Source organism: Cavia porcellus, unplaced genomic scaffold (genome assembly GCF_034190915.1).
Source record: "Cavia porcellus strain 051 isolate PalLab524CR breed Dunkin Hartley unplaced genomic scaffold, mCavPor4.1 scaffold_7, whole genome shotgun sequence".
Taxonomy (NCBI): Eukaryota; Metazoa; Chordata; class Mammalia; order Rodentia; family Caviidae; genus Cavia; species Cavia porcellus.
Genome location: NW_026947490.1, coordinates 28,925,479 through 28,940,596, shown reverse-complemented (window position 1 = coordinate 28,940,596; position 15,118 = coordinate 28,925,479). Strand labels below are relative to the sequence as shown.

The window sequence follows — 15,118 nt, the reverse complement described above, 5'->3', positions numbered from 1 at the left end:
CAGTGCACCAGCAGAGGGCATGGTGCTGGTCACCTTCTTAAGCAGACTTTGCCACCTTCAACCTTGGGCAGGAGTTCAAGGCAGGAGATTGCTGGAAACTTAGCTCCAGGCCGGGCAGCAGAAGTGCTGTGCCAGGCCCAGCTGGTCCTAGACCCCTCCTATCACAGCTAATAGGTACCAGGGCCTGCCGCCAGCCCGGACCCCGCCCACACTGTATCCTTGTGCCCTGGAACCCTGGCCCTGCCCGGCACCCACGCCCAAGTCTGACTCCGCCCCCAGGAGCCCTCTACCCTGGCGGCTACATCATCCACGACGAGGACTGCATCCCGCACTCCCAGCCCTGGCAGGCGGCCCTGCGCTCAGACAACGAACTGTTCTGCTCTGGCGTCCTGGTGCACCCGCAGTGAGTGCTGTCAGCCCCGAACTGTTTGCTGGAGTGAGTGTGGGCACCTCCTGTGAGGGCCCAGCCTGGGGTTGGGGGCGGCCCGGGCTGCAGGGTGGGGCGGGCCAGAGCCCTCTGCTCCCAGACACAGATCTTAGGTCGCAGGGATCCCAGTTTGCACGCAGGGCGGGCTCAGGTATGCCAGCAGGCTGGCCTGCACGTGCAGGCCCCAGACCTCACCGGCCCCGCACTCCTCAGCTCCTACAGCGTGGGGCTGGGGCTGCACAGCCTGGAGGCCAGCCAGGAGCCAGGCAGCAGGGTCCTGGAGCCCCTGCTGTCCGTCCAGCACCCGGACTACGACAACCCCTCCTTTGCCAACGACCTCATGCTCATCAAGCTGAAAGAGGCGGTGCCTGAGTCCAGCACCATCCGGAGCATCAGCGTGGCCTCGCGGTGCCCCAAGGCGGGGGAAGAGCGCCTGGTGTCCGGCTGGGGTCGGCTGGCCAATGGTGAGCAGGCGGGGCGCCCGCGCACTGCCTCCCCCGGCTGCGCACCCCGCAGGCGCTGACACCTCTATCCCCAGGTGGACTGCCCAAGAGGCTGCAGTGCATGAACATCTCAGTGTCGCCCCAGGAGGTCTGCAGCGAGGTCTACGACTCCCTGTACCACTACAGCATGTTCTGTGCGGGCGGAGGATCCAACCGCAGGGACTCCTGCCACATGAGTCAGGGGCATGGACGGGTGGGACAGGGAGACCGAGGACACAAGCTGAGAACCCTCATAGAGAGTGACAAAGAAATATTTTAAATTCAGGGAGGAGCCAGAAGTCTCTCCGTCCCAGGTCAGCTAAAGGAGGAGGACAAGGACACACCAGCATGTCTCCCTGAGCCCGCCTTTCCCTCGGTGCCACTTGGCAGCAGCACCGTGCACTGTGCTGTTGACGACGCTGCTGAAGACTCGGGAGAGGGCTCCAGAACGGCCTCACACAGGGCCAGCACAGCGGCAGGGGTGTGCAGAGAGGCCGAAGCATTCTGAGGAGGGTCCTGGCAGTGGGTGTGTCACTGTGATGAGTTTTCAACAGTGACACATCACCGTAGGTAGGATGGCAGCACTGTCCCATCAGACACTGACACATCCCAGATCTGTCCCCATGGCTTTATGAAACCATGCCAGAGCAGTGCACAGGGGGCGCCCCGAAGCGTTTGTGCATGTGGGAATCTGCTGTGTGACTAAGGCTTCTCTCCAGCCAGAGGGTGACATTAGAGAGCAGGTCTGTTGAGGCTAAAGAGATTTTGTCCTCCAAATCCAGTCCCCGTTAGCATCTGATGGACAAAGCTGTGGGGGAAGCTGAGTCATGCCTGAGATGGCGGTCAGGTCACAGTTCTGCTCTGCAAAATACCTAAAGTGAGGAGGAGGACTGTAGATTAGGAGCTGGCTCAAGACAGCCAAGGGACCCCTGTGTGGGGATGGGCCTCATGCAGCATGGAGCTGGCTGACAGGCTGGGGGCCCCGTAGAGTCCTGCTTATCTTCCTCGCAGGGGCGGGCACTGAACACAGATAATGGGAGAGCACTCCACCACTGTGCTGTGCCCCCAGCCCCTCCGCAGTTTCATCCTGGGTCCCTTACAATGCTAGGACCTTGAGAAAGGGACCTCCCCTCTGTTGCTGATTTGCTCAACTCTGAAATTGTTCCAGGAGCGAACTTAAGGTTAGGAGGAGGCAGCTTGCAAGTGAATGGTCTGTGGTCACACAGAAGCCACTGGTCTTCCTGATAGCACCAGTGACGGGATTCCTATGGCTCAGTCTCATGTACAGAATCTGAGCTGTAAATACTCACAGAGCACTTATCCACTGCAGAGCACGCATTTAACACAGGTGTGAGAGCACATTACCGGGATGCACAGTTGAGAGTTAGCCCCTAAGTTAGTGGGTGTGTTCATGTGACCCTTTACAGTTCTGCACTGTAATATGTCACCTTGGGCTGCCCAAGACCTCTGTCCCCCTTGAAGGATCTCCTGGACGGCCTCAGAATAGAGCGTGAGCCACGCAGACAGACCACTGGAGTCCATAACTCTCTTTGTAGAGAGGGAGAGAAAAGACAACTGAAAAGCATCTTTGCATGTCTTGTCTTCCTGAGGCAGCTGCTTCCAGAAATCACTGGTCTTCACTTGTGAAGAGGGGGACTGTTTGTGGGTGTGGGCTGCTGCTGGGGCCTGCACCCCCTGGTCTGAAGGAGGAGACCTGGCCTAGAGCACGTGGGTGTGTGAAAGGGGGCTGGGGTGTAGGCCCCTGCATCTGAAGGAAGAGGGGCTGGAGGCTGGAGCCTATGGGTACTTTTGGAAAGTGGTGCTGGATTCTTGGTCTCAGAGTCATCCATAGGGGGGCCAGGGATATAGCTCAGCTGCACAGGCACCTGCATGGCATGGTCCTGAGTTCAATTCCCATTACTCCCCCCAAAAACTGTCATCTATGGTTCTGTGCCCTGGATAATATTATCAATCCACTGTTTGAATTTGCATAGATTGGTGTAGGCACTGGGAATTCCAGGTCGGGCACAGGGAGGGAGTCCCCAGGACACAAGGCCCTGCAGAAGCCCATTGCAGACCACGGGGCCTCCAGAGTCTCCCTGTGGAGGGAAGAGAAGAACAAGTTAGGCAGAGTGGGAGGAGGGTGGAGGAGACACACACAGAAAGCCAGAAGCACAGAGACAGGCAGAGTGAGAGCAGGGCGGAAATACACAGTGCAGGAGCCAGGGGCAGCGTGGAGAGCCCAGAGGGACAGAGGGGGACAGAGCAGCGGGTTCCAGACACATGGGTGTGAGAGGCAGAGGCAATGGGGAGACAAAGCTCAGACCCTGCCAAGATGCCAAGACAGTGAAGACACAGAGAGCCAAGGGGCGACCTGGGCAGCTATGCTTTGAAAATACTAGGCCATCCATCTGTAGTGTGGTGAGCAGGCAGGCACAGGCCTGCCCCTCCAGCATCAGCCCTCCCTCTCAGCCCTGGCCAAGCTCCCCTGAGGAGCTCCTCCCCCTGCCTTCATCTCCTGGGCCACCTGGGGCTGGGGGTGAGGTGGAGGGTCAGAGGACACGGACCTGGGGACTGGGAGCCACTGGAACAGGAGATGGAGCTGTACTGGGCAGTGGGGCTGGGCATCCGGAGTGCAGTCAGTGTGTCTGTCCTTACAGCAGGTTCCTTCTCCCTGGCTCCTCCCGGTGTCCTCCTGGCTCCTCTCCCACCCCTCCTCTCTCAGCAGTGCACTCTGCCTGCTCCTCGCTCCTCTCTGTCTCTCTGTGACACACTCTGTGCCTACTTGGCCACAAGTCTCCTGGTTTCCTTCTCACCCTCCCAGTTTCTTCTGTTTCTCTTTTACCTGCACCACGTTCCAGGTCGTCTCCCCACGCCCTCCGGGTCCTCACAGTCTTCCTCATTCCGGCAGGAACTTGTGTCCTCTGCAGGTTTTAGAGCCCCACGTCCCTTCAGAAACCTCCTTGCTCCTCATCCCTTGCTCCTTGCTCCTGCTCTTACCCAGCAGGAGTCCTTGTGGCCCTCACCGCCAGCACAGAATATAGTGGAATCATAGAATGGCTCATACACTTTCCTGCAGGACTATTCCGAGACCATGGGGACAGTCACACACTGCAGGACGTCGGGACTTTGGCCTGTGACAAAGGACACAGGGTCAGCAATGCTCCAGGACAGAGAAAACCACAAATATCAGTGAGTGTAGAGACAGGAACAGCAAACTCACCATCCATCAGCTGGCCCCAGCCAGAGACTGAGCACATGGTTCCAGGCATGGGACATCGAGAGGCGACACTGATGGTCTGAATGGTGTTTGATTCCACAGCTGGTCTGCTCAGCTTGATGAGCATGAGGTCACTGCCCTGTGTGGACCACCGGTAGTTTGGGTGCTTCCTGGAGTAATTGGCCTCGATTATCTGGATGCCCGGTTCATCTCCTGGGTAAGGTCTGTGCAGGCCCTGCCAGATTGGTGTAGGATCTGAGGGCGACCCAGAAGTCAGTTCCACGGTGACTACACCCTTGTCTCCAACCCCAAAGGCAAACACAGGCCAATTCCAACCCTAGCCTCCCCCCTACTTACCCTCAACCTCAGTCCCAGCCCATTCCCAGCCTCCACCATATCCAGACCCATCCCTGGTGCCAGCCTCACCCCACTGCCCCAGCCTCCAAATTCCATCCCAACCCCTCCTCCCGCCTTCACCCTAGATGCCAGCTACCAGCATGGAGGCAAGAGCATGATTTGTCTAAGGAGCCACTAATGCAGAAAGAGCACAAAGAATATAGTGCAATATAGCATTCTCAAAACGCAACATTAACGCCAAGGGTTCACCATAAGCAAAGTAGCAGAAAGTGCAGGGAAGACAGCTTTGCCGCTGCACCTCGCCCTGACCTCAGACCCGCCGGATCCTGCCTTATTTCAAATGTGGATAGTTTGTGCACGGTGGATATTCGCATTGCTATTAATTTGCTGGAAATGTTACATTAGGATGTTTATCCCGACGCGTGAGGTTTTGCCTTGTCTCGCCCCATACCCTGCGCCAAAGCCACATGCATACCTGGGTCCCCATCCACCTGGCCCTGTCCTCACCTGTCTCCCTCACCTTGCCCCATACCCCTCACACCCTCGTGAGGAGAGGTTCCTTGTCCGCACCACCTAGCGCCTAGAGGCTGACCTGAGACACAAGCCTGCTCCTCTCAAGCCATCTCCTCTGCTCTTTTAGGCTCAGGTCCACCCCAAGGTGCTGCGCGATTTCCCTTCCCACATGTGGGAGCTCTGCTTGTCATTCAGACCCAGCCAACAGCTGTGAAAGTTGGTCCAGCCTGTGAAGTGGCTCGCCCAGCTGCAGCTCCTCTCTGACTGTAGATTAACCCTTGCTCAAGGCCTAGTCTTTCTCAGTACTGGCCAAGTCCAGCCTCTGGGACTGGGGCTTTCTCCCTGCCCCCACCCTCTGCAGCCTAGGATTCCCACTCTGGGCCAAGAATTCTTCCTGTCTGCTCAACCCCTAGTGAAAGTCTGGCCCCTACTGCAGAGCAAGCCTCGCCCATGAGACGCCCCGCCCACCGGCAGAGCCCTCTGCCCACCCCCACCCCCAGTCAGCCCCGCCCAGAGCTGACTCACCTCCTCCAGCAGTGTGCCGCTGACAGCACCCACTGCGGGTGCACCAGGGCCCCGGAGCACTGCGAATCGTTTTTGTAGAACAGCGCTGCCTTCCAGGGCTGGGAGTGTGGACTGCAGCCCTCGCCACCAGCGATAAGTTCGCTGACTTCGGGAAGCAAGGCTGGGAATTGACTGAGGGTTCCTTCGGAAGGAATCAGTTCCTGGGAAGTGGAAGGCTTAGGGGTCGGTGGGTTAGGGCCAGGAAGGCGCTGGTCCATCAGGAGGGCCAAGCCTGGGCAAGGCCTAAGGCTGCGCCTCTGGGCTGGAGCAGGACAGCTCTAAACCCTACTCTGAGCCCACTGCTTCCCAGCTGAGCTGCACCACCCCAGCCAGGCAGACCCAGCGCACCCCATGGCCTTCCCTGGAGGGGAGCAGAGAACTAAAGCCGGCACGCCTTGTGTTCTGTGTGCTGGCCACACAGAGTGGACAGCAGGCCACAGAGAACACTCACTCAGGGAACACGTCCTACCCTGTCTGCCCCCCAACCCCTGCTGGAACACCTCCTCCAGGGGCCAGTCGAGGTGACATTCCAAGGAAGGAAGCAGCCACCTCACTGCCCTCCAGCACCATCCTTGTCCCAGTGCTGATCACAGTTAACATCTGGGCGCCACCTGTGGGCCTGGGTTCCCGGGAGGACCTGGGTACGCACTGCATTACTCCACCTGCTTTCAGACTACTATTCTGGGGTCAGGGGAGACTGAGGCTCAGAGCCATCAGGGACAGTGCCCTGGTGCGAAGCAGCAGAGCCAGGCTCTGCACCCCATCTCTGCCTCTTTGCAGCCTGTGCTTCTGCACATGATGCCCTGCAGACCCGCAGGGGGTGGGCGAGCCAGGCAGGATGGCACAGTTTGGGTGCACACGGGCTAGCATACCCCCAGACTCAGATACCTGCAGCCGCGTGGATGATGTACCCCAGGAGGCAGACCCAGAGGGCGTCTGCTGTGGTCCCTATGTCAGCACCTGGTGGGGAGGCAATGAGGTGACTCTGGGGCCTCCCCCTCCCTTCCAGTAGCAGTCAGAAAGGACCCTGTCCAGCCTCGATGCTGAGACCCTGGCCAAGGAACCATGGCATCTCTCCGTGAGCTGCTGGGACAGACCTGGGACCCATCCCTGAGCCCCTCAGTCCCAGTGAACTGTCCCAAGCCCTCCACTGACTGCTGAACAGTGAGCCTCTGTGCTGGGCACTGCAGGGTGCTCTACACCCTAGGCCAGCAGCTCCCTCCTCGCCCAGAAGGGACAATCAGGAGGCCTATTCAGCATGCAGGTCCTGGGGGAAGACAGTGAGCTTGTCCCTGTGAGGAGAGAGAGAGGCAGGGAGACTGGGGAACAAGCATCAGGTAGGGGCGGAGGCCGAGGCTGAGGCTGAGGCTAAACCCTGGAGCAGGGAACATGGGGACCAGACACAGAAGCCTGTGATCCCAGCACTCAATGGGGCTGGAGGATCTCAAAACCCTCACTGTGCACTGAGTCGAGGAGATGGTCGAAGGCCAAGAGTGAGACACACAGTAGATCAGCAATAAGACAGAGGCTGGAACTCAAAAGGACAGGAAGCACAGAGCGAGGCCAGGGCTGGGAGGGTGCAGGGCCGTTCACCTGGCTCCAGCTCCCAGGGTCTCAGGGCTCGGCGGTGCTGCGCCGGGCTGGACCCTGCGGGCTGCTCTGTGCAGAGCCTGAGAGTCTTAGGAGGATCCAGAATGGAGGCTGACCCGCCCTGGGGCTGGCTGAAGCAGAACAGCCTGAAGGCAGCGTTTCTCTGGATGCACCCTGCACCTGTCCAGGTTCTCATGGGGTCAGCACACATGGAGTAGGGGTCCTCAGGGAGCACCCCTCAAACAAAGATCCACCCTGGCCAGTCTCTCTGCCTCTCTGGGCCTCTGTCTCTCAGCTCCGTCTCCTCCAATCCAGTGCCCTTGCTACCCTTGGCCTTCTTCCCTCATCCACTTTCTGACTTGGATTCTTTGCCTTGAAACTCTTTCCTGTGTATTAAATCTACATTTAACTAAGCAAATGTGTATAAAATCAAGATAATCTGTGTGTGTGTGTGTGTTGTGTGTATGTTTGTGTGTGAGAGACATGGGGTATGGAATTCAGCACTTTCTCACTGAGCTCCATCCAAAAGCATCTTATCATTATTATTATTTTGAGTCAAAGTCTAATTAAGTCACCACTTTGCCTAGGCTGGGCTCAAATTTGAGATCTTCCTGCCTCAGTCACCCCAAATGCCACAATTACAGGCATGTGGCACAACACACAGTGTGTTTTTTTTTTCAGAGGGAAATGCCAGACCCGGTGTGTACCCCTGAATTCCAGGCTCCAGTCACATTAGATCCCTAATTCCTGAACCTCCCAGGCAGGTTTGCACCTGCCTTAGGCTGTGAGCCAGTGTTTCTTTTTCTGGTCGTTTCCCTTGGATAACCTTATTTTTCCTTTAAAAAGAATTCAAGGTATGTTATGGTTTGTGCCTGAATGTTCCCCCAAAGTGTCATGCAGTCATAAGTGCAGGCTTTTCTGAGATGGCTGAATCTAGAGTTCTGGGTTATAGGGTTATTGATGGGATTGGCAGCGTGAGTGCTACTCGTGCCTTAGGGCAGGTAGCCTGCATACAATAAGAGACAGAAAAGAGGCTTGCTCCCAATTTTGCATACACACACTCATTCACACTCACATGGCCATCAAGATGTGGAGCTGTCCATCACCCACACAAAGTCCGCCCACTTGGTCCTGCAGCTGCTGAGCTGTCCCTTCCCATCATTGGTCATTCTGAGAACCATGGAACTGAAGCCCTACAGCACACTCTCAGCATCCTGCCCTTGAGACCCTCCCTGTGTGTACCCTGCCTCTTCCCCTTTGCACACTGAAGAGGCCTCCATGATGTGCACAGACCTGTTTGCTTATCCACTGCCTGGATTTTAGATCACTTTGCCCCTTTGAACACTGGGCACTTCCCTCACCCTGGGCCCCTTGTTAGCTTACCGTGTGTGATTTCCATTAATATGCGATATTCTGATAACACATAGCATTGCATATGTAGTTTATGACAGAATTGATCTATCTATTGGATCTCTTTTGTATCATCTGTATCTCTCAGCTACAAAGAAGACAAGAGTCTTTGCCAGTGCCATTCACTGGTTTATCCCAAACCCCCAGCACCACACTGGGCTCCTCGTGGGTGCTTCATTAATGCTTGTTGAATGACTGAAAGTGAATAAACAGCCTCTGACTCTGGTTCAAGTGTCTTTCGACCTCTAGGAACATTGTCTGCATGGGAGACTCTCCCTGAGCTCTCCCCGCTGTCCCTGCTGCTCTTTCTCCTCTGTCTTTGCCTGACTGACTATCTCTTCAGCACATCTCTCACGTATCTCTGTGTGTCTCTCATGTGTTTGGGATTCTGTTTGGAATCAGGGGCCTGAAGGGGTGCAATGTACAATAGAGCCACACAGTCTAGGGCTTGGATCTGAATCCTGGGGTCCTCTTCCATTCTCAGGCTTATGCTCTGGACCCTAGAGTCTGCAGTCTGGCTAAGGACCTGGGATTGGAGGCCTGCATATAAATTTAAACCATGGATCAGCAAACTTCCTGCAGATTCCCCAGGCAATTACGGTGGGTTTGCGGGCAGATGCTGTGTGCTGCACGGACTCGTCTCTGCTGCCTCCACATGGAGACAGCCAAATGAGAGCGTGTGGCTGCACTGCATCAAAGCATGATTGTCGGAGAGCAGTCGGATCAGGCCTGTGAGTGTCATCAGCTTCCCAGATCCAATGCAACCAGAACCACGGAGTCCAAGAACAGAAAGCCCAGTCCGGAGACCATGGATGGGTCTGCAGCTGTGGCACTCAGGACCCATGGGCCTTGTCTCGGGAAATGTGCAGCTGAAAGTCTGTGCTCAAAAGGTGGCAGGTGAGGTCTGCAGTTTGGAGATAGATCCTTTGTGGGTGGACCTCAGGGACTTGACACCAGTACCATAGTGGCGAGTGTCTTTTTGTGTGACATCATCTGGACAGTTAGGAGAAGTCATTGGGATCACCACTGTTGGATGTGGTGTGTCCCCAGCAGTCCTGTGCTGGAAGCATGGTCCCAGCATGGTGATGTTAGGAGCTGATGGGACCTTTTAAAATAAGGCCCAGTGCAAGGTGGCTTTGGAAACTTCCCTGGGGGATCAAAGTAGTTCTCAGGGGACTCAGTACAGACTCAGTATAGACAGGTTGCAATCATCGGTGGAAGCATAATTGTGATAGGCTAGACCTAAAGGTAATGCTTAGAATGACTGAGTCCACATACCTCCCCAAGGAGGTGATTGATAGCAAATGTTTTACTTGTAAAAACGAAAAGGGGAATTTTGAGAAACCAGTTAAGGAAAATTGAGGCCTCACTGACCTCCCCCATTGAGCACTAAGGAGAATGTAACACAGAAGCTTCACGGCACACTGCAGGTTTTAGGGAAACACTGAGATCAAGTTGTTTGCTAAAGCAAGTACTAATGGATACTGCAGTGTAGACGAATCTTGTGTTACTTTAATTGTTGTTCCCATATATGAATGAAGAAAGGCAGGCTGGGTCACACACCAGGGCTCTCTGCCCACTACAGGCAGGCGCCCACTAGCTGCCTGCATTCTAAATGGACTCTATGTCTCTCTGTGCCCTCACTTGCCCAAGGTCAGGGTGACAAATGGAACGGAACAAATGGAGTAGTCTCATCCTCCACAACTGGTACTTGTAAGCAAGGCCCTTATTGGCTCTGTAGGCCAGCTTCATCAACTTAGTGGCTACATTTACTGACTAGTAAGTAGTTTAAAGGTACTGAAAAACAAAATTACTAGGTGTTGTTGTTATGGTTTGGTCTGGATGACCCCTCAAAGCCTCATGCAGCCATTGAAGCAGACTTCTAGAATTTGTGATTGATTGATGGTCCAGTGCTGGGATTATGGGTGTGAGCGCTGTACCCACCCTCAGGTGAGTGGTGTACATATAATATAAGGGATAGAAAGAGTCTTGTTTCCTCACTCCTCCCCTTCCCTTCTTGTAGCTTTTGCTGCTTCCGCTGCCATGCAGTGTTTTCCTCTGCCATGAGCCACTCTCTCTTGGACCCAGCAGACCATAAACTGAAACCACCACAAACTGTGAGCTAAATAAACTTTTCTTTCCTTAATTTTGGGCGTCATGTATTTTGTCTCAGTAATGACAGAAAAGTGACCAAGACACTAGGTCTGCTTAAAATCATGTTTAAGTATTTTATTTAGAATTCAAACAGCCCTAACTGTCATTTTATGTGTTTAACCTTAAGTATTTGGTTAATTTTGAAACTGTAGTATATCTGGGATTTGACTTAACCCCCAATCTCCTAAAAGGAGTTACATCAAAGGCCTAAGTAAAAGAGAGAGAATCTTGTTTCACTTCCTAGAGACTCTCTCGGAGCTCAGGCAAAATCTTTTCAGGACATCCAGTATTTATTGTGCTTCAGAGAAGTTCTGGGCATGCAGGAAGTGGAGAGCACATCTGTGGTAAAAGTTCTGGAAAATGAGCAGGACCTTGATTAAAAAAAAAAAGCAATCGATCCTGTCAATTAACAGAACTGTCTGATCTCTAAGGGCGGGAGTCATTGCCCTGGAATCCTTTGTGTGAGATCAAGAGCCTGCTGAAGCTGCAGTCTTACCTTGTCTTCAGAGACTGTGGTCAGCAGTCTAACCCTTACACAGCCCGGTCCCCAACAATTCCTCCTTCTGGTCCTTGTAACGGCAGCAGTTGTGACACTGTGAGAGAGGTTGGATAGGTCTAGGCATTGATGGGCTCAGTGGCCTCGTAGCCGGCCAAGGACAGAAATAACAGACACAAGCACATTATCATCATCGATCCAAGGTAGAATCCAAAATGGGTCTGGTGGCTGCAGACACAAAAATCAAAAATCTCCTCCCTCCCTGGTCGCATGCTCTGGTATGGCATCCACAATGGTGTTTCATGACCTGTTCATATACAAGCTATAATTGGCTATAATTTGGCTATAATTGACTTTTGTGCTGAGGGCCCACCCTGCCTGACTCGCTATAATATTTATAACTCACTTAGCTGTCTATGTTGCTCCCTCTGAAAATCTATCCCTAACTGTGGTTAAAGGAGATCAGATATAGTTTCCACCTCAACTGCTTTGAGCGGAGAAGGGATTAGGTATAATGAGAGCACAGACAGGAGCCCTCTCAAGCGAGTTAGTCTACTGGGCCTCAGATAGAAATCTTGTAGTTTAGCAGTTATGAGCTCTTTTAGAGGTTGTTCTGGTGGATCCAGTTGGAACAAGTCTAGCACAATTACCACTGGCTTCATTTGTATAATATAACAAATGAGGGCAGATAGAAAAAAATATGAGTACTAGGTAGACTTGGAAAAGAGTTAAGTCTGGAAACTGTTTTTATGGGATTGGAATAGTGATTGTCACCCACTGGCTCTTAGACCTATCTACTGGTGGAGTCTGATATTTTATCCTAAGTCTCTAGTTTCAACTGATTTTAGCTAAAGGATTTAAGGATTTTGTTGAATTTCACACACTTCATTGTAATTTATTCTTTATTGCTAAGGACCAGCTTGATGCATTATAAGTAGGCAATAAATATTGTTAATAAATTGGCATAAAAACAAATTGAGGGTTCATCCTAGGCCTTTATGACTCGTGGCAAGGCCCTACTGTCTTAGGGACAGATTAATCTTTAAACCAATGTCAGAGCCAAGGCTTGCAAACAGTTTGTGAAGTTCTAGCAGCTAACATGGTAGCTGATATCTAGAAGATAACATGGTAGCTAAGGACTTTAACACATGCAAAATCTGTCTGGCTCAGACAGTCAGGTTACCAGGTAAACATGATCTGTTCCTGTGTGATTTCTCAAAAAAAAAAATTGCTCCTCAATTGACCTCGTCAGCAGTTCCCCCACCACCTCCTGGAGATCATCAGCACACACACCCCAGTAAAGCTATGCACCTAATAAAAGCCAGGGACACCAGGCCTCGTGGTGTTAGCCTGCCACTGAGCTTTGGCCTTCCTGAACTCCTTGCAACTAAAATGTGTTTTATCTGTGTTTTATTCTGTATTTTATTTGAGCAGTAGATCAGAGGTCCTAGGCCTGATCCCCAATACTTCATGATCCGAAACAGTGATCAGCTACTGGATTAGTTGGAAGCGCCTTGAAGATGTCAATAATTGGAGTTCCTTTTTTATGTCTAGCTTATTATTATGGCTCTGTGTCATACATCTTTTGGTTGTACTTTTCTGCTGGAATTTGAAGACTAAGTTCAAGTGAGACACTTACTAATCAAAATTAACTTGCCATCTATTGAGGTCACTTACATCTTCTCAGGCATTATTTTGGGCCCATGTACGGTGCCTCCCAGTTCCCATCAGTGTCAGCCATCAAAATAGGTCACAGCCTTGCTTGACAATGCTGCTTTCTGTGAAATCTTGGGAGACATTTCCCTTTAGGGACCCTCCTTATGCACACTATACACTATGGTTCTGTTTCTCTGGGGCTCAGAAATCTCCCTGGTGAGGAGTTTGGGTGACTCAACCGCATTGTAGAGTCTTGTAGAAGAAAGTTTCCTTGTGTCCTGGTTCCTCATTGACCTCAGAGGGCTGAGCCCACAATATCAGCTGTCATCTTAGCCCAGTTTCCTTTCTAGTTTGGCCTCTAAACTTTAGTTGTTAACATCCAGAAGAGAAGATCAGTGACATTAGTAGTATAGTTGAAGCAGTGAGCTTCATTATTATAATTTTATCTGAATATCAAGGTTCTTGAAATATAAAGTACAGGAGAAATCTGTTATTTGTTAACAGACATGGTGATTTCAGTAGTTGAATCCCTGTAAAATATTAATAGACAACAATTACATAGTTTTACAGTAAAGTCTTGTTTTTTGGTGGGGGAGGTGAGGGAACCAGGAATCAAACTCAGCACCTTATGCTTTCCAGGCAGGTACATAATAAAGAAAATTTCAGGTCAAAAGCCACATGTCAAGTATGATGACAAGTATGATGATATTATCTTTATAACATACTTAAGTGACCATTCCTACCATGGAGTAGAATGACAGACAGAACATACACCACATAAGGTTTTTAAAGCCTCTTATTTGACTGGTACTCTCAGGTTGATTTGACATATATCACGGTGGTGACTGATGTGTAGAGCTCTGGTGCCTGGGGAGTTTAATTTTCCTGCAAAGGCGCTCGCTGCCTTAGGAGTTGAAGCCTCTGTTGTGGATGTTTTAGTTTTCTCTGCTCCTGCCTTTGGCTGTGAGCTCTGTAAATGAGCTAAAACTGATCAGACCAAATTCCAAGTTCCAAAAGTCTCAGGGGAAATCATCTTTTCTCTGTAACTTGCCCTTTTGAGATTTTTTTCCAACTCTCTTCCAAGATCTAGGGTGTGTCCATGAGAAAATCACAGGTTATATTTAGTTATCTCTTGTTGCTTTTTACTAAACCTTTTGTTGGAATACGAGCCCCCGTGCATTGAAACAGGCCTTGGAGTAATCGTACCTACTCTTTCTCCTCAGCTGATACATTTTGCCCCATGCTTTATCCCTGAATAAAAGAATAAACTGCCTTTTGTAGCAGGGGGACTTACCTCTCTTCTTTGTGAAGGTTTCTTACTCCCTATTATTATAAGACAGCTAAATTAGGTAGAACTATAGTAGGCAATCAGACAAGGCTGGACCCTAGAGGGAATCAGTGCAAAAGAGAAAAATCCATCAAGACTGTGACTGGAGGCAAATCTGAGGATAAAAGTCACAATGGCTAGTTCTTCATACTTCCTTAAGAGATGAATGGAAATTTGAGAATATTGGTACCATCCTTTTGAGATTTCCCATTGTCCAATTAGGAGTAACTAATCCTCTCCCACCTACTAAGACAAAGACTAAGACTGTAAAACCAAACACAAGGCCAAGTCTATAGATTATTGACCAACATTAATGTATCACTTATATACCCTTAGTATCATTAAATCAATACTACCTAAGTGACTACACTTGCAATTATACTGGATGATCATAATTTTGATCTATGTTGTACCTACCTCATGATTTTGCTCTATAAAACTTCCTCTGAGAGCTGGGCTCATTGGCAACCAGTTTTGGATCCTTCTTGCTCTCAGGAGCTATTCCTATTACCCATTGCTTTTCTGCAATAAATTTTCCTATCCTTAGCTTTCATTTTTCCTTTGAATTCATTGTTCAACTTCAGGGAACACGAACTCAGTGTATCTAGCTTTTCCCCTACATCATCTTGGAAGTTCCACTAAGATACTTGAAAAGAGACAAGAGTTTGCTTTTGTTTCATAGCACCCCTAAAATATTTTGCCTGATTTCTGGATTGCAACTTGCTTAGGGAATCAGCATTGTCATCCTTGAATTTTATAGTTTGTCAATTGCTTAGGTCTTGTCTCTTTTGTGCATAGTTTTTTTGTTAAAATTATGATAAACATAAATTGAGAACACGGAAAGGTTATGATGTTTCTTTATGGGACATTTTATTCCTATTTTGTATATGCTGTATTTTGGACTTAGTTGTTGAACTTAGCA

General features: G+C 50.9%; 1 pseudogene; it reads left to right on the top strand.

The window, feature by feature from the left end:
• Positions 1 to 41: 41 nt before the first annotated feature.
• Positions 42 to 10,709, top strand: LOC134477080 (kallikrein-4-like; annotated as a pseudogene).
• Positions 10,710 to 15,118: the final 4,409 nt, after the last annotated feature.